Source organism: Dendrobates tinctorius, unplaced genomic scaffold (genome assembly GCF_039654945.1).
Source record: "Dendrobates tinctorius isolate UK_male_01 unplaced genomic scaffold, ASM3965494v1 ptg000245l, whole genome shotgun sequence".
Taxonomy (NCBI): Eukaryota; Metazoa; Chordata; class Amphibia; order Anura; family Dendrobatidae; genus Dendrobates; species Dendrobates tinctorius.
Genome location: NW_027361912.1, coordinates 8462660 through 8476967, shown reverse-complemented (window position 1 = coordinate 8476967; position 14308 = coordinate 8462660). Strand labels below are relative to the sequence as shown.

The 14308-nt window shown below is 44.4% G+C and overlaps 33 non-coding genes across 33 annotated transcripts; all 33 read left to right on the top strand.

Moving 5' to 3' along the window:
• Positions 1-83: 83 nt before the first annotated feature.
• LOC141061085 (U4 spliceosomal RNA) lies at positions 84-224 on the top strand. Its single transcript, XR_012222980.1, has one exon. It is a non-coding gene; the product is annotated as a U4 spliceosomal RNA (small nuclear RNA).
• Positions 225-509: 285 nt separating this feature from the next.
• Positions 510-649, top strand: LOC141061687 (U4 spliceosomal RNA). Its single transcript, XR_012223525.1, has one exon. It is a non-coding gene; the product is annotated as a U4 spliceosomal RNA (small nuclear RNA).
• Positions 650-934: 285 nt separating this feature from the next.
• Positions 935-1075, top strand: LOC141061725 (U4 spliceosomal RNA). The gene has a single exon (XR_012223559.1). It is a non-coding gene; the product is annotated as a U4 spliceosomal RNA (small nuclear RNA).
• A 281-nt stretch (positions 1076-1356) lies between these two features.
• LOC141061850 (U4 spliceosomal RNA) lies at positions 1357-1497 on the top strand. Its single transcript, XR_012223673.1, has one exon. It is a non-coding gene; the product is annotated as a U4 spliceosomal RNA (small nuclear RNA).
• Positions 1498-1780: 283 nt separating this feature from the next.
• LOC141063142 (U4 spliceosomal RNA) lies at positions 1781-1921 on the top strand. The gene has a single exon (XR_012224821.1). It is a non-coding gene; the product is annotated as a U4 spliceosomal RNA (small nuclear RNA).
• Positions 1922-2206: 285 nt separating this feature from the next.
• Positions 2207-2347, top strand: LOC141060888 (U4 spliceosomal RNA). The gene has a single exon (XR_012222801.1). It is a non-coding gene; the product is annotated as a U4 spliceosomal RNA (small nuclear RNA).
• A 689-nt stretch (positions 2348-3036) lies between these two features.
• Positions 3037-3177, top strand: LOC141062167 (U4 spliceosomal RNA). The gene has a single exon (XR_012223960.1). It is a non-coding gene; the product is annotated as a U4 spliceosomal RNA (small nuclear RNA).
• Positions 3178-3458: 281 nt separating this feature from the next.
• Positions 3459-3598, top strand: LOC141062578 (U4 spliceosomal RNA). The gene has a single exon (XR_012224332.1). It is a non-coding gene; the product is annotated as a U4 spliceosomal RNA (small nuclear RNA).
• A 283-nt stretch (positions 3599-3881) lies between these two features.
• Positions 3882-4022, top strand: LOC141061770 (U4 spliceosomal RNA). The gene has a single exon (XR_012223600.1). It is a non-coding gene; the product is annotated as a U4 spliceosomal RNA (small nuclear RNA).
• A 285-nt stretch (positions 4023-4307) lies between these two features.
• Positions 4308-4448, top strand: LOC141062190 (U4 spliceosomal RNA). The gene has a single exon (XR_012223981.1). It is a non-coding gene; the product is annotated as a U4 spliceosomal RNA (small nuclear RNA).
• A 281-nt stretch (positions 4449-4729) lies between these two features.
• LOC141062991 (U4 spliceosomal RNA) lies at positions 4730-4870 on the top strand. The gene has a single exon (XR_012224685.1). It is a non-coding gene; the product is annotated as a U4 spliceosomal RNA (small nuclear RNA).
• A 282-nt stretch (positions 4871-5152) lies between these two features.
• LOC141063031 (U4 spliceosomal RNA) lies at positions 5153-5293 on the top strand. Its single transcript, XR_012224720.1, has one exon. It is a non-coding gene; the product is annotated as a U4 spliceosomal RNA (small nuclear RNA).
• Positions 5294-5578: 285 nt separating this feature from the next.
• Positions 5579-5719, top strand: LOC141061758 (U4 spliceosomal RNA). Its single transcript, XR_012223589.1, has one exon. It is a non-coding gene; the product is annotated as a U4 spliceosomal RNA (small nuclear RNA).
• A 285-nt stretch (positions 5720-6004) lies between these two features.
• LOC141061176 (U4 spliceosomal RNA) lies at positions 6005-6145 on the top strand. The gene has a single exon (XR_012223063.1). It is a non-coding gene; the product is annotated as a U4 spliceosomal RNA (small nuclear RNA).
• A 283-nt stretch (positions 6146-6428) lies between these two features.
• LOC141062004 (U4 spliceosomal RNA) lies at positions 6429-6569 on the top strand. Its single transcript, XR_012223813.1, has one exon. It is a non-coding gene; the product is annotated as a U4 spliceosomal RNA (small nuclear RNA).
• A 281-nt stretch (positions 6570-6850) lies between these two features.
• LOC141062492 (U4 spliceosomal RNA) lies at positions 6851-6991 on the top strand. Its single transcript, XR_012224254.1, has one exon. It is a non-coding gene; the product is annotated as a U4 spliceosomal RNA (small nuclear RNA).
• Positions 6992-7274: 283 nt separating this feature from the next.
• On the top strand, positions 7275-7415 carry LOC141063079 (U4 spliceosomal RNA). Its single transcript, XR_012224764.1, has one exon. It is a non-coding gene; the product is annotated as a U4 spliceosomal RNA (small nuclear RNA).
• A 283-nt stretch (positions 7416-7698) lies between these two features.
• Positions 7699-7839, top strand: LOC141062533 (U4 spliceosomal RNA). The gene has a single exon (XR_012224291.1). It is a non-coding gene; the product is annotated as a U4 spliceosomal RNA (small nuclear RNA).
• Positions 7840-8120: 281 nt separating this feature from the next.
• LOC141061849 (U4 spliceosomal RNA) lies at positions 8121-8261 on the top strand. Its single transcript, XR_012223672.1, has one exon. It is a non-coding gene; the product is annotated as a U4 spliceosomal RNA (small nuclear RNA).
• A 283-nt stretch (positions 8262-8544) lies between these two features.
• On the top strand, positions 8545-8685 carry LOC141061634 (U4 spliceosomal RNA). The gene has a single exon (XR_012223476.1). It is a non-coding gene; the product is annotated as a U4 spliceosomal RNA (small nuclear RNA).
• Positions 8686-8966: 281 nt separating this feature from the next.
• On the top strand, positions 8967-9107 carry LOC141062132 (U4 spliceosomal RNA). Its single transcript, XR_012223928.1, has one exon. It is a non-coding gene; the product is annotated as a U4 spliceosomal RNA (small nuclear RNA).
• Positions 9108-9390: 283 nt separating this feature from the next.
• LOC141063007 (U4 spliceosomal RNA) lies at positions 9391-9531 on the top strand. Its single transcript, XR_012224698.1, has one exon. It is a non-coding gene; the product is annotated as a U4 spliceosomal RNA (small nuclear RNA).
• A 285-nt stretch (positions 9532-9816) lies between these two features.
• On the top strand, positions 9817-9957 carry LOC141062656 (U4 spliceosomal RNA). The gene has a single exon (XR_012224402.1). It is a non-coding gene; the product is annotated as a U4 spliceosomal RNA (small nuclear RNA).
• A 283-nt stretch (positions 9958-10240) lies between these two features.
• Positions 10241-10381, top strand: LOC141061576 (U4 spliceosomal RNA). Its single transcript, XR_012223425.1, has one exon. It is a non-coding gene; the product is annotated as a U4 spliceosomal RNA (small nuclear RNA).
• Positions 10382-10666: 285 nt separating this feature from the next.
• LOC141061808 (U4 spliceosomal RNA) lies at positions 10667-10807 on the top strand. Its single transcript, XR_012223635.1, has one exon. It is a non-coding gene; the product is annotated as a U4 spliceosomal RNA (small nuclear RNA).
• A 283-nt stretch (positions 10808-11090) lies between these two features.
• LOC141061504 (U4 spliceosomal RNA) lies at positions 11091-11231 on the top strand. Its single transcript, XR_012223359.1, has one exon. It is a non-coding gene; the product is annotated as a U4 spliceosomal RNA (small nuclear RNA).
• A 285-nt stretch (positions 11232-11516) lies between these two features.
• LOC141062859 (U4 spliceosomal RNA) lies at positions 11517-11657 on the top strand. The gene has a single exon (XR_012224565.1). It is a non-coding gene; the product is annotated as a U4 spliceosomal RNA (small nuclear RNA).
• Positions 11658-11938: 281 nt separating this feature from the next.
• Positions 11939-12079, top strand: LOC141062114 (U4 spliceosomal RNA). The gene has a single exon (XR_012223912.1). It is a non-coding gene; the product is annotated as a U4 spliceosomal RNA (small nuclear RNA).
• Positions 12080-12362: 283 nt separating this feature from the next.
• LOC141061175 (U4 spliceosomal RNA) lies at positions 12363-12503 on the top strand. The gene has a single exon (XR_012223062.1). It is a non-coding gene; the product is annotated as a U4 spliceosomal RNA (small nuclear RNA).
• A 283-nt stretch (positions 12504-12786) lies between these two features.
• On the top strand, positions 12787-12927 carry LOC141062002 (U4 spliceosomal RNA). Its single transcript, XR_012223811.1, has one exon. It is a non-coding gene; the product is annotated as a U4 spliceosomal RNA (small nuclear RNA).
• Positions 12928-13208: 281 nt separating this feature from the next.
• Positions 13209-13349, top strand: LOC141062301 (U4 spliceosomal RNA). Its single transcript, XR_012224081.1, has one exon. It is a non-coding gene; the product is annotated as a U4 spliceosomal RNA (small nuclear RNA).
• Positions 13350-13632: 283 nt separating this feature from the next.
• Positions 13633-13773, top strand: LOC141062922 (U4 spliceosomal RNA). Its single transcript, XR_012224622.1, has one exon. It is a non-coding gene; the product is annotated as a U4 spliceosomal RNA (small nuclear RNA).
• A 285-nt stretch (positions 13774-14058) lies between these two features.
• On the top strand, positions 14059-14199 carry LOC141060934 (U4 spliceosomal RNA). Its single transcript, XR_012222843.1, has one exon. It is a non-coding gene; the product is annotated as a U4 spliceosomal RNA (small nuclear RNA).
• Positions 14200-14308: the final 109 nt, after the last annotated feature.

Below are 14308 nucleotides of genomic sequence, written 5' to 3'. Positions count from 1 at the left end.
GGCTATTGAGAATTTGTAACTCACCGTAGCTTAAACAAGCTCTGCTTTGAAAGCAGGAAGGCATTGGTCACAACAGTTCTTTCAACTTTACGAAGTGGCAATATCGTAGCCCATGAGGTTTAACCGAGGCGTGATTATTGCTAATTGAAAACTTTTCCCAATACCCCGCCATGATGACTTGAAATACAGTCAGCTTTGGCAATTTTTGTTGGTCTCTCAGGAGACTTACTCTATGGTATGCAAATAACAGAGTCTTAGCTCCTCCCAGCGTGGAAGAATAGCCTTGCTTCTCACAGCAATGGATTGATGTTTGTTGCCTGGAGCAGAAGGAGAGAGTGAGGCAATCTGCCTGTAATTGCCAAAAATTTCATCTTAACTGAGCCCTTAGAATGTGGAAGCTCAGAATGCCTGGAAGCAGTGTGGGAGGGCTAGTGAGAATTTGTAACTCACCATAGCTTAAACAAGCTCTGCTTTGGACGCAGGAAGGCATTGGTCACAACAGTTCTTTCAACTTTGCGCAGTGGCAATATCGTAGCCTATGAGGTTTAACCGAGGCGTGATTATTGCTAATTGAAAACTTTTCCCAATACCCTGCCATGATGACTTGAAATACAGTCAGCTTTGGCAATTTTTTTGGTCTCTCAGGAGACTTAATCCATTGTATGCAAATAACAGAGTCTTAGCTCCTCCCAGCTTGGAAGAAAAGCCTTGCTTCTCACAGCAATGGATTGATGTTTGTTGCCTGGAGCAGAAGGAGAGAGTGAGGCAATCTACCTGTAATTGCCAAAAATTTCATCTTAACTGAGCCCTTAGAATGTGGAAGCTCAGAATGCCTGGAAGCAGTGTGGGAGGGCTAGTGAGAATTTGTGACTCACCATAGCTTAAACAAGCTCTGCTTTGGAAGCAGGAAGGCATTGGTCACAACAGTTCTTTCAACTTTGCGCAGTGGCAATATCATAGCCTATGAGGTTTAACCGAGGCGTTATTATTGCTTATTGAAAACTTTTCCCAATACCCCACCATGATGACTTGAAATACAGTCAGCTTTGGCAATTTTTGTTGGTCTCTCAGGAGACTTAATCTATGGTATGTAAATGACAGTCTTAGGTTCTCCAAGTGTGGAAGAAAAGCCTTGCTTCTCACAGCAATGGATTGATGTTTGTTTCTTGGAGCAGAAGGCGAGAGTGAGGCAATCTGCCTGTAATTGCCAAAAATTACATCTTAACTGAACCCTTAGAATGTGTAAGCCAAGGATGCCTGGAAGCAGCGTGGAGGGCTAGTGGTGATTTGTAACTCACCATGGCTTAAAATGTTCTGCCCTGGAAGCGGGAAGCCCTTGGTCACTTCTGTTCTTTCATCTTTGCGCTGTGGCAATATTGTTGCCCATGAGGTTTATCCAAGGCGTGATTATTGCTAATTGAAAACTTTTCCCAATACCCCGCCATAATGACTTGGAATACAGTCAGCTTTGGCAATTTTTGTTGGTCTCTCAGGAGACTTAATTCATGGAATGCAAATGACAGTCTTAGCTTCTCCCAGTGTGGAAGAAAAGCCTTGCTTCTCACAGCAATGGATTGATGTTTGTTTCTTGGAGCAGAAGGCGAGAGTGAGGCAATCTGCCTGTAATTGCCAAAAATTACATCTTTCCTGAGCCCTCAGAATGTGGAAGCCCAGGATGCCTGGAAGCAGTGTGGGAGGGCTAGTGAGAATTTGTAACTCACCGTAGCTTAAACAAGCTCTGATTTGGAAGCGGGAAGGCATTGGTCACAACAGTTCTTTCAACTTTGTGCAGTGACAATATCGTAGCCCATGAGGTTTAACCGAGGCGTGATTATTGCTAATTGAAAACTTTTCCCAATACCCCGCCATGATGACTTGAAATACAGTCAGCTTTGGCAATTTTTGTTGGTCTCTCAGGAGACTTAATCTATGGTATGCAAATAACAGAGTCTTAGCTCCTCCCAGCGTGGAAGAATAGCCTTGTTTCTCAAAGCAATGGATTGATGTTTGTTGCCTGAAGCAGAAGGAGAGAGTGAGGCAATCTGCCTGTAATTGCCAAAAATTTCATCTTAACTGAGCCCTTAGAATGTGGAAGCTCAGAATGCCTGGAAGCAGTGTGGGAGGCCTAGTGAGAATTTGTAACTCACCATAGCTTAAACAAGCTCTGCTTTGGAAGCAAGAAGGCATTGGTCACAACAGTTCTTTCAACTTTGCGCAGTGGCAATATCGTAGCCTATGAGGTTTAACCGAGGCGTGATTATTGCTAATTGAAAACTTTTCCCAATACCCCGCCATGATGACTTGAAATACAGTCAGCTTTGGCAATTTTTGTTGGTCTCTCAGGAGACTTAATCTATGGTATGTAAATGACAGTCTAAAGGCCCTTTTACATTTAGCGATGCACCAGCGATTCAACCAGCGATCCGACCCGGTCAGGATCGCTGGTGCATCGCTAAATGATCGCTAGTGAGCTTTCATACAGAATGATCTCACAGCGATGCAGCAGCGACGCAGCGGACGATACTTACCTTTCACACACAGCGATCCTGGCGTCCTCCCGCCCGCCTCCACGCATCGCTGGACGTCACAGCAGGAAGCCCAGCAGGAAGCGCCCGACGAGAAATGGAGCCGGACATTCTTGCGCGATCAGCGATGAGCAGCGGGGGAGCCGGTCGGAGGTAAGTATCACACATAGCGATATCGCTAGCAATATCGCTATAACGTCACAAAACCAGTGACGTTTTAGCGATATTGCTAGCGATATTGCTTAGTGTAAAACCCCTTTAGGACCTCCCAGTGTGGAAGAAAAGTCTTGCTTCTGACAGCAATGGATTGATGTTTGTTTCTTGGAGCAGAAGGCGAGAGTGAGGCAATCTGCCTGTAATTGCCAAAAATTACATCTTAACTGAACCTTTAGAATGTGTAAGCCAAGGATGCCTGGAAGCAGCGTGGAGGGCTAGTGGTGATTTGTAACTCACCATGGCTTAAAATGTTCTGCCCTGGAAGCGGGAAGCCCTTGGTCACTTCTGTTCTTTCATCTTTGCGCTGTGGCAATATTGTTGCCCATGAGGTTTATCCAAGGCGTGATTATTGCTTATTGAAAACTTTTCCCAATACCCCGCCATGATGACTTGAAATACAGTAAGCTTTGGCAATTTTTGTTGGTCTCTCAGGAGACTTAATCCATGGTATGCAAATGACAGTCTTAGCTCCTGCCAGCGTGGAAGAAAAGCCTTGCTTCTCACAGCAATGGATTGATGTTTGTTTCCTGGAGCAGAAGGAGAGAGTGAGGCAATCTGCCTGTAATTGCCAAAAATTGTTTTTCCTGATCCCTTAGCATGTGGAAGCCCAGCATGTCTGGAAGCAGCGTGGGAGGGCTAGTGGTGATTTGGAACTCACCATAGCTTAAACAAGTTCTGCCTTGGAAGCGGGAAGCCCTTGATCACTTCTGTTCCTTCATCTTTGCGATGTGGCAATATCGTAGCCCATGAGGTTTAACCGAGGCATATCATTGCTAATTGAAAACTTTTCCCAATACCCCGCCATGATGACTTGAAATACAGTCAGCTTTGGCAATTTTTGTTGGTCTCTCAGGACACTTAATCCATGGTATGCAAATGACAGTCTTAGCTCCTGCCAGCGTGGAAGAAAAGCCTTGCTTCTCACAGCAATGGATTGATGTTTGTTTCTTGGAGCAGAAGGCGAGAGTGAGGCAATCTGCCTGTAATTGCCAAAAATTACATCTTTCCTGAGCCCTCAGAATGTGGAAGCCCAGGATGCCTGGAAGCTTTGTGGGAGGGCTAGTGAGAATTTGTAACTCACCGTAGCTTAAACAAGCTCTGCTTTGGAAGCAGGAAGGCATTGATCACAACAGTTCTTTCAACTTTGCGCAGTGGCAATATCGTAGCCCATGAGGTTTAACCGAGGCGTGATTATTGCTAATTGAAAACTTTTCCCAATACCCCGCCATGATGACTTGAAATACAGTCAGCTTTGGCAATTTTTGTTGGTCTCTCAGGAGACTTAATCCATTGTATGCAAATAACAGAGTCTTAGCTCCTCCCAGCATGGAAGAAAAGCCTTGCTTCTCACAGCAATGGATTGATGTTTGTTGCCTGAAGCAGATGGAGAGAGTGAGGCAATCTGCCTGTAATTGCCTAAAATTTCATCTTAACTGATCCCTTAGAATGTGGAAGCTCAGGATGCTTGGAAGCAGTGTGGGAGGGCTAGTGAGAATTTGTAACTCACCGTAGCTTAAACAAGCTCTGCTTTGGAAGAGGGAAGGCATTGGTCACTACAGTACTTTCAACTTTGCGCAGTGGCAATATCGTAGCCCATGAGGTTTAACCGAGGCGTGATTATTGTTAATTGAAAACTTTTCGCATTACCCCACCAAGATGACTTGAAATATAGTTAGCGTTGGCAATTTTTGTTGGTCTCTCAGGAGACTTAATCTGTGGTATGCAAATGACAGTCTTAGGTCCTCCCAGTGTGGAAGAAAAGCCTTGCTTCTCACAGCAATGGATTGATGTTTGTTTCTTGGAGCAGAAGGCGAGAGTGAGGCAATCTGCCTGTAATTGCCAAAAATTACATCTTAACTGAGCCCTTAGAATGTGGAAGCCCAGGATGCCTGGAATCAGCGTGGAGGGCTATTGGTGATTTGGAACTCACCATGGCTTAAAAAGTTCTGCCTTGGAAGCGGTTAGCCCTTGGTCACTTCTGTTCTTTCATCTTTGCGCTGTGGCAATATCGTAGCCCATGAGGTTTAACCGAGGCGTGATTATTGCTAATTGAAAACTTTTCCCAATACCCTGCCATGATGACTTGAAATACAGTCAGCTTTGGCAATTTTTGTTGGTCTCTCAGGAGACTTAATCCATGGTATGCAAATGACAGTATTAGCTCCTCCCAGTGTGGAAGAAAAGCCTTGCTTCTCACAGCAATGGATTGATGTTTGTTTCTTGGAGCAGAAGGCGAGAGTGAGGCTATCTGCCAGTAATTGCTAAAAATTTCATCTTTCCTGATCCCGCAGAATGTGGAAGCCCAGGATGCCTGGAAGCAGCGTGGAGGGCTAGTGGTGATTTGGAACTCACCATGGCTTAAACAAGTTCTGCCTTGGAAGCAGGAAGCCCTTGGTCACTTTTGTTCTTTAATCTTTGCGCTGTGGCAATATCGTAGCCCATGAGGTTTAACCGAGGCGTGATTATTGCTGATTGAAAATTTTTCCCAATACCCCGCCATGATGACTTGAAATACAGTCAGCTTTGGCAATTTTTGTTGGTCTCTCAGGAGACTTAATCCATTGTATGCAAATAACAGAGTCTTAGCTCCTCCCAGCATGGAAGAAAAGCCTTGCTTCTCACAGCAATGGATTGATGTTTGTTTCCTGGAGCAGAAGGAGAGAGTAAGGCAATCTGCCTGTAATTGCCAAAAATTACATCTTTCCTGAGCCCTCAGAATGTGGAAGCCCAGGATGCCTGGAAGCAGTGTGGGAGGGCTAGTGAGAATTTGTAACTCACCGTAGCTTAAACAAGCTCTGCTTTGAAAGCAGGAAGGCATTGGTCACAACAGTTCTTTCAACTTTGCGCAGTGGCAATATCGTAGCCCATGAGGTTTAACCGAGGCGTGATTATTGCTAATTGAAAACTTTTCCCAATACCCCGCCATGATGACTTGAAATACAGTCAGCTTTGGCAATTTTTGTTGGTCTCTCAGGAGACTTCATCTATGGTATGCAAATAACAGAGTCTTAGCTCCTCCCAGCGTGGAAGAATAGCCTTGCTTCTCACAGCAATGGATTGATGTTTGTTGCCTGGAGCAGAAGGAGAGAGTGAGGCAAGCTGCCTGTAATTGCCAAAAATTTCATCTTAACTGAGCCCTTAGAATGTGGAAGCTCAGAATGCCTGGAAGCAGTGTGGGAGGGCTAGTGAGAATTTGTAACTCACCATAGCTTAAACAAGCTCTGCTTTGGATGCAGGAAGGCATTGGTCACATCAGTTCTTTCAACTATGCGCAGTGGCAATATCGTAGCCTATGAGGTTTAACCGAGGCGTGATTATTGCTAATTGAAAACTTTTCCCAATACCCCGCCATGATGACTTGAAATACAGTCAGCTTTGGCAATTTTTTTTGGTCTCTCAGGAGACTTAGTCTATGGTATGCAAATGACAGTCTTAGGTCCTCCCAGTGTGGAAGAAAAGCCTTGCTTCTCACAGCAATGGATTGATGTTTGTTTCTTGGAGCAGAAGGAGAGAGTGAGGCAATCTGCCTGTAATGGCCAAAAATATCATCTTAACTGAGCCCTTAGAATGTGGAAGCTCACGATGCCTGGAAGCAGTGTGGAAGGGCTATTGAGAATTTGTAACTCACCATAGCTTAAACAAGCTCTGATTTGGAAACGGGAAGGCATTGGTCACAACAGTTCTTTCAACTTTGTGCAGTGACAATATCGTAGCCCATGAGGTTTAATCGAGGCGTGATTATTGCGAATTGAAAACTTTTCCCAATACCCCGCCATGATGACTTGAAATACAGTCAGCTTTGGCAATTTTTGTTGGTCTCTCAGGAGACTTAATCTATGGTATGCAAATGACAGTCTTAGGTCCTCCCAGTGTGGAAGAAAAGCCTTGCTTCTCACAGCAATGGATTGATGTTTGTTTCTTGGAGCAGAAGGCGAGAGTGAGGCAATCTGCCTGTAATTGCCAAAAATTACATCTTAACTGAGCCCTTAGAATGTGGAAGCCCAGGATGCCTGGAATCAGCGTGGAGGGCTATTGGTGATTTGGAACTCACCATGGCTTAAAATGTTCTGCCCTGGAAGCGGGAAGCCCTTGGTCACTTCTGTTCTTTCATCTTTGCGCTATGGCAATATTGTTGCCCATGAGGTTTATCCAAGGCGTGATTATTGCTTATTGAAAACTTTTCCCAATACCCCGCCATAATGACTTGGAATACAATCAGCTTTGGCAATTTTTGTTGGTCTCTCAGGAGACTTAATTCATGGAATGCAAATGACAGTCTTAGCTTCTCCCAGTGTGGAAGAAAAGCCTTGCTTCTCACAGCAATGGATTGATGTTTGTTTCTTGGAGCAGAAGGCGAGAGTGAGGCAATCTGCCTGTAATTGCCAACAATTACATCTTTCCTGAGCCCTCAGAATGTGGAAGCCCAGGATGCCTGGAAGCAGTGTGGGAGGGCTAGTGAGAATTTGTAACTCACCGTAGCTTAAACAAGCTCTGCTTTGGAAGCAGGAAGGCATTGGTCACAACAGTTCTTTCAACTTTGCGCAGTGGCAATATCGTAGCCCATGAGGTTTAACCGAGGCGTGATTGTTGCTAATTGAAAACTTTTCCCAATACCCCGCCATGATGACTTGCAATACAGTCAGCTTTGGCAATTTTTGTTGGTCTCTCAGGAGACTTAATCTATGGTATGCAAATAACAGAGTCTTAGCTCCTCCCAGCGTGGAAGAATAGCCTTGCTTCTCACAGCAATGGATTGATGTTTGTTGCCTGGAGCAGAAGCAGAGTGAGGCAATCTGCCTGTAATTGCCAAAAATTTCATCTTAACTGAGCCCTTAGAATGTGGAAGCTCAGAATGCCTGGAAGCAGTGTGGGAGGGCTAGTGAGAATTTGTAACTCACCATAGCTTAAACAAGCTCTGCTTTGGATGCAGGAAGGCATTGGTCACAACAGTTCGTTCAACTTTGCGCAGTGGCAATATCGTAGCCCATGAGGTTTAACCGAGGCGTGATTATTGCTAATTGAAAACTTTTCCCAATACCCCGCCATGATGACTTGAAATTCAGTCAGCTTTGGCAATTTTTGTTGGTCTCTCAGGAGACTTCATCTATGGTATGTAAATGACAGTCTTAGGTCCTCCCAGTGTGGAAGAAAAGCCTTGCTTCTCACAGCAATGGATTGATGTTTGTTTCTTGGAGCAGAAGGTGAGAGTGAGGCAATCTGCCTGTAATTGCCAAAAATTACATCTTAACTGAACCCTTAGAATGTGTAAGGCAAGGATGCCTGGAAGCAGCGTGGAGGGCTAGTGGTGATTTGTAACTCACCATGGCTTAAAATGTTCTGCCCTTGAAGCGGGAAGCCCTTGGTCACTTCTGTTCTTTCATCTTTGCGCTGTGGCAATATTGTTGCCCATGAGGTTTATCCAAGGCGTGATTATTGCTAATTGAAAACTTTTCCCAATACCCCGCCATAATGACTTGGAATACAGTCAGCTTTGGCAATTTTTGTTGGTCTCTCAGGAGACTTAATTCATGGAATGCAAATGACAGTCTTAGCTTCTCCCAGTGTGGAAGAAAAGCCTTGCTTCTCACAGCAATGGATTGATGTTTGTTGCCTGGAGCAGAAGGAGAGAGTGAGGCAATCTGCCTGTAATTGCCAAAAATTTCATCTTAAATGAGCCCTTAGAATGTGGAAGCTCAGAATGCCTGGAAGCAGTGTGGGAGGGCTAGTGAGAATTTGTAACTCACCATAGCATAAACAAGCTCTGCTTTGGAAGCAGGAAGGCATTGGTCCCAACAGTTCTTTCAACTTTGCGTAGTGGCAATATCGTAGCCTATGAGGTTTAACCGAGGTGTGACTATTGCTAATTGAAAACTTTTCCCAATACCCCGCCATGATGACTTGAAATACAGTCAGCTTTGGCAATTTTTGTTGGTCTCTCAGGAGACTTAATCTATGGTATGTAAGTGACAGTCTTAGGTCCTCCCAGTGTGGAAGAAAAGCCTTGCTTCTCACAGCAATGGATTGATGTTTGTTTCTTGGAGCAGAAGGCGAGAGTGAGGCAATCTGCCTGTAATTGCCAAAAATTACATCTTAACTGAACCCTTAGAATGTGTAAGCCAAGGATGCCTGAAAGCAGCGTGGAGGGCTAGTGGTGATATGTAACTCACCATGGCTTAAAATGTTCTGCCCTGGAAGCGGGAAGCCCTTGGTCACTTCTGTTCTTTCATCTTTGCGCTGTGGCAATATTGTTGCCCATGAGGTTTATCCAAGGCGTGATTATTGCTTATTGAAAACTTTTCCCAATACCCCGCCATAATGACTTGGAATACAGTCAGCTTTGGCAATTTTTGTTGGTCTCTCAGGAGACTTAATCTATGGTATGCAAATGACAGTCTTAGGTCCTCCCAGTGTGGAAGAAAAGCCTTGCTTCTCACAGCAATGGATTGATGTTTGTTTCTTGGAGCAGAAGGCGAGAGTGAGGCAATCTGCCTGTAATTGCCAAAAATTACATCTTTCCTGAGCCCTCAGAATGTGGAAGCCCAGGATGCCTGGAACCAGTGTGGGAGGGCTAGTGAGAATTTGTAACTCACCGTAGCTTAAACAAGCTCTGCTTTGAAAGCAGGAAGGCATTGGTCACAACAGTTCTTTCAACTTTGCGCAGTGGCAATATCGTAGCCCATGAGGTTTAACCGAGGCGTGATTATTGCTTATTGAAAACTTTTCCCAATACCCCGCCATGATGACTTAAAATACAGTCAGCTTTGGCAATTTTTGTTGGTCTCTCAGGAGACTTAATCTATGGTATGCAAATAACAGAGTCTTAGCTCCTCCCAGCGTGGAAGAATAGCCTTGCTTCTCACAGCAATGGATTGATGTTTGTTGCCTGGAGCAGAAGGAGAGAGTGAGGCAATCTGCCTGTAATTGCCAAAAATTTCATCTTAACTGAGCCCTTAGAATGTGGAAGCTCAGAATGCCTGGAAGCAGTGTGGGAGGGCTAGTGAGAATTTGTAACTCACCATAGCTTAAACAAGCTCTGCTTTGGAAGCAGGAAGGCATTGGTCACAACAGTTCTTTCAACTTTGCGCAGTGGCTATATCGTAGCCTATGAGGTTTAACCGAGGCGTGATTATTGCTAATTGAAAACTTTTCCCAATACCCCGCCATGATGACTTGAAATACAGTCAGCTTTGGCAATTTTTGTTGGTCTCTCAGGAGACTTAATCTATGGTATGTAAATGACAGTCTTAGGTCCTCCCAGTGTGGAAGAAAAGCCTTGCTTCTCACAGCAATGGATTGATGTTTGTTTCTTGGAGCAGAAGGCGAGAGTGAGGCAATCTGCCTGTAATTGCCAAAAATTACATCTTTCCTGAGCCCTCAGAATGTGGAAGCCCTGGATGCCTGGAAGCAGTGTGGGAGGGCTAGTGAGAATTTGTAACTCACCGTAGCTTAAACAAGCTCTGCTTTGGAAGCAGGAAGGCATTGGTCACAACAGTTTTTTCAACTTTGCGCAGTGGCAATATCGTAGCCCATGAGGTTTAACTGAGGCGGGATTATTGCTAGTTGAAAACTTTTCCCAATACCCCGCCATTATGACTTGAAATACAGTCAGCTTTGGCAATTTTTGTTGGTCTCTCAGGAGACTTAATCCATTGTATGCAAATAACAGAGTCTTACCTCCTCCCAGCGTGGAAGAAAAGCCTAGATTCTCACAGCAATGGATTGATGTTTGTTGCCTGAAGCAGAAGGAAAGAGTGAGGCAATCTGCCTGTAATGGCCAAAAATTTCATCTTAACTGAGCCCTTAGAATGTGGAAGCTCAGGATGCCTGGAAGCAGTGTGGAAGGGCTATTGAGAATTTGTAACTCACCGTAGCTTAAACAAGCTCTGATTTGGAAGCGGGAAGGCATTGGTCACAACAGTTCTTTCAACTTTGCGCAGTGATAATATCGTAGCCCATGAGGTTTAACCGAGGCCTGATTATTGCTAATTGAAAACTTTTCCCAATACCCCGCCATGATGACTTGAAATACAGTCAGCTTTGGCAATCTTTGTTGGTCTCTCAGGAGACTTAATCTATGGTATGCAAATGACAGTCTTAGGTCCTCCCAGTGTGGAAGAAAAGCCTTGCTTCTCACAGCAATGGATTGATGTTTGTTTCTTGGAGCAGAAGGAGAGAGTGAGGCAATCTGCCTGTAATGGCCAAAAATTTCATCTTAACTGAGCCCTTAGAATGTGGAAGCTCAGGATGCCTGGAAGCAGTGTGGAAGGGCTATTGAGAATTTGTAACTCACCGTAGCTTAAACAAGCTCTGATTTGGAAGCGGGAAGGCATTGTTCACAACAGTTCTTTCAACTTTGTGCAGTGACAATATCGTAGCCCATGAGGTTTAACCGAGGCGTGATTATTGCTAATTGAAAACTTTTTTCAATACCCCGCCATGATGACTTGAAATACAGTCAGATTTGGCAATTTTTGTTGGTCTCTCAGGAGACTTAATCTATGATATGCAAATAACAGAGTCTTAGCTCCTCCCAGCGTGGAAGAATAGCCTTGCTTCTCACAGCAATGGATTGATGTTTGTTGCCTGGAGCAGAAGGAGAGAGTGAGGCAATCTGCCTGTAATTGCCAAAAATTTCATCTTAACTGAGCCCTTAGAATGTGGAAGCTCAGAATGCCTGGAAGCAGTGTGGGAGGGCTAGTGAGAATTTGTAACTCACCATAGCTTAAACAAGCTCTGCTTTGGAAGCAGGAAGGCATTGGTCACAACAGTTCTTTCAACTTTGCGCAGTGGCAATATCGTAGCCTATGAGGTTTAACCGAGGCGTGATTATTGCTAATTGAAAACTTTTCCCAATAACCCGCTATGATGACTTGAAATACAGTCAGCTTTGGCAATTTTTGTTGGTCTCTCAGGAGACTTAATCTATGGTATGTAAATGACAGTCTTAGGTCCTCCCAGTGTGGAAGAAAAGCCTTGCTTCTCACAGCAATGGATTGATGTTTGTTTCTTGGAGCAGAAGGCGAGAGTGAGGCAATCTGCCTGTAATTGCCAAAAATTACATCTTAACTGAACCCTTAGAATGTTTAAGCCAAGGATGCCTGGAATCAGCGTGGAGGGCTATTGGTGATTTGGAACTCACCATGGCTTAAAATGTTCTGCCCTGGAAGCGGGAAGCCCTTGGTCACTTCTGTTCTTTCATCTTTGCGCTATGGCAATATTGTTGCCCATGAGGTTTAACCAAGGCGTGATTATTGCTTATTGAAAACTTTTCCCAATACCCCGCCATAATGACTTGGAATACAGTCAGCTTTGGCAATTTTTGTTGGTCTCTCAGGAGACTTAATTCATGGAATGCAAATGACAGTCTTAGCTTCTCCCAGTGTGGAAGAAAAGCCTTGCTTCTCACAGCAATGGATTGATGTTTGTTTCTTGGAGCAGAAGGCGAGAGTTAGGCAATCTGCCTGTAATTGCCAAAAATTACATCTTTCCTGAGCCCTCAGAATGTGGAAGCCCAGGATGCCTGGAAGCAGTGTGGGAGGGCTAGTGAGAATTTGTAACTCACCATAGCTTAAACAAGCTCTGCTTTGGATGCAGGAAGGCATTGGTCACAACAGTTCTTTCAACTATGCGCAGTGGCAATATCGTAGCCTATGAGGTTTAACCGAGGCGTGATTATTGCTAATTGAAAACTTTTCCCAATACCCCGCCATGATGACTTGAAATACAGTCAGCTTTGGCAATTTTTTTTGGTCTCTCAGGAGACTTAGTCTATGGTATGCAAATGACAGTCTTAGGTCCTCCCAGTGTGGAAGAAAAGCTTTGCTTCTCACAGCAATGGATTGATGTTTGTTTCTTGGAGCAGAAGGAGAGAGTGAGGCAATCTGCCTGTAATGGCCAAAAATATCATCTTAACTGAGCCCTTAGAATGTGGAAGCTCACGATGCCTGGAAGCAGTGTGGAAGGGCTATTGAGAATTTGTAACTCACCATAGCTTAAACAAGCTCTGATTTGGAAACGGGAAGGCATTGGTCACAACAGTTCTTTCAACTTTGTGCAGTGACAATATCGTAGCCCATGAGGTTTAATCGAGGCGTGATTATTGCGAATTGAAAACTTTTCCCAATACCCCGCCATGATGACTTGAAATACAGTCAGCTTTGGCAATTTTTGTTGGTCTCTCAGGAGACTTAATCTATGGTATGCAAATGACAGTCTTAGGTCCTCCCAGTGTGGAAGAAAAGCCTTGCTTCTCACAGCAATGGATTGATGTTTGTTTCTTGGAGCAGAAGGCGAGAGTGAGGCAATCTGCCTGTAATTGCCAAAAATTACATCTTAACTGAGCCCTTAGAATGTGGAAGCCCAGGATGCCTGGAATCAGCGTGGAGGGCTATTGGTGATTTGGAACTCACCATGGCTTAAAATGTTCTGCCCTGGAAGCGGGAAGCCCTTGGTCACTTCTGTTCTTTCATCTTTGCGCTATGGCAATATTGTTGCCCATGAGGTTTAACCAAGGCGTGATTATTGCTTATTGAAAACTTTTCCCAATACCCCGCCATAATGACTTGGAATACAGTCAGCTTTGGCAATTTTTGTTGGTCTCTCAGGGGACTTAATTCATGGAATGCAAATGACAGTCTTAGCTTCTCCCAGTGTGGAAGAAAAGCCTTGCTTCTCACAGCAATGGATTGATGTTTGTTTCTTGGAGCAGAAGGCGAGAGTTAGGCAATCTGCCTGTAATTGCCAAAAATTACATCTTTCCTGAGCCCTCAGAATGTGGAAGCCCAGGATGCCTGGAAGCAGTGTGGGAGGGCTAGTGAGAATTTGTAACTCACCGTAGCTTAAACAAGCTCTGCTTTGGAAGCAGGAAGGCATTGGTCACAACAGTTCTTTCAACTTTGCGCAGTGGCAATATCATAGCCCATGAGGTTTAACCGAGGCGTGATTATTGCTAATTGAAAACTTTTCCCAATACCCCGCCATGATGACTTGCAATACAGTCAGCTTTGGCAATTTTTGTTGGTCTCTCAGGAGACTTAATCTATGGTATGCAAATAACAGAGTCTTAGCTCCTCCCAGCGTGGAAGAATAGCCTTGCTTCTCACAGCAATGGATTGATGTTTGTTGCCTGGAGCAGAAGGAGAGAGTGAGGCAATCTGCCTGTAATTGCCAAAAATTTCATCTTAACTGAGCCCTTACAATGTGGAAGCTCAGAATGCCTGGAAGCAGTGTGGGAGGGCTAGTGAGAATTTGTAACTCACCATAGCTTAAACAAGCTCTGCTTTGGAAGCAGGAAGGCATTGGTCACAACAGTTCTTTCAACTTTGCGCAGTGGCTATATCGTAGTCTATGAGGTTTAACCGAGGCGTGATTATTGCTAATTGAAAACTTTTCCCAATACCCCGCCATGATGACTTGAAATACAGTCAGCTTTGGCAATTTTTGTTGGTCTCTCAGGAGACTTAATCTATGGTATGTAAATGACAGTCTTAGGTCCTCCCAGTGTGGAAGAAAAGCCTTGCTTCTCACAGCAATGGATTGATGTTTGTTTCTTGGAGCAGAAGGCGAGA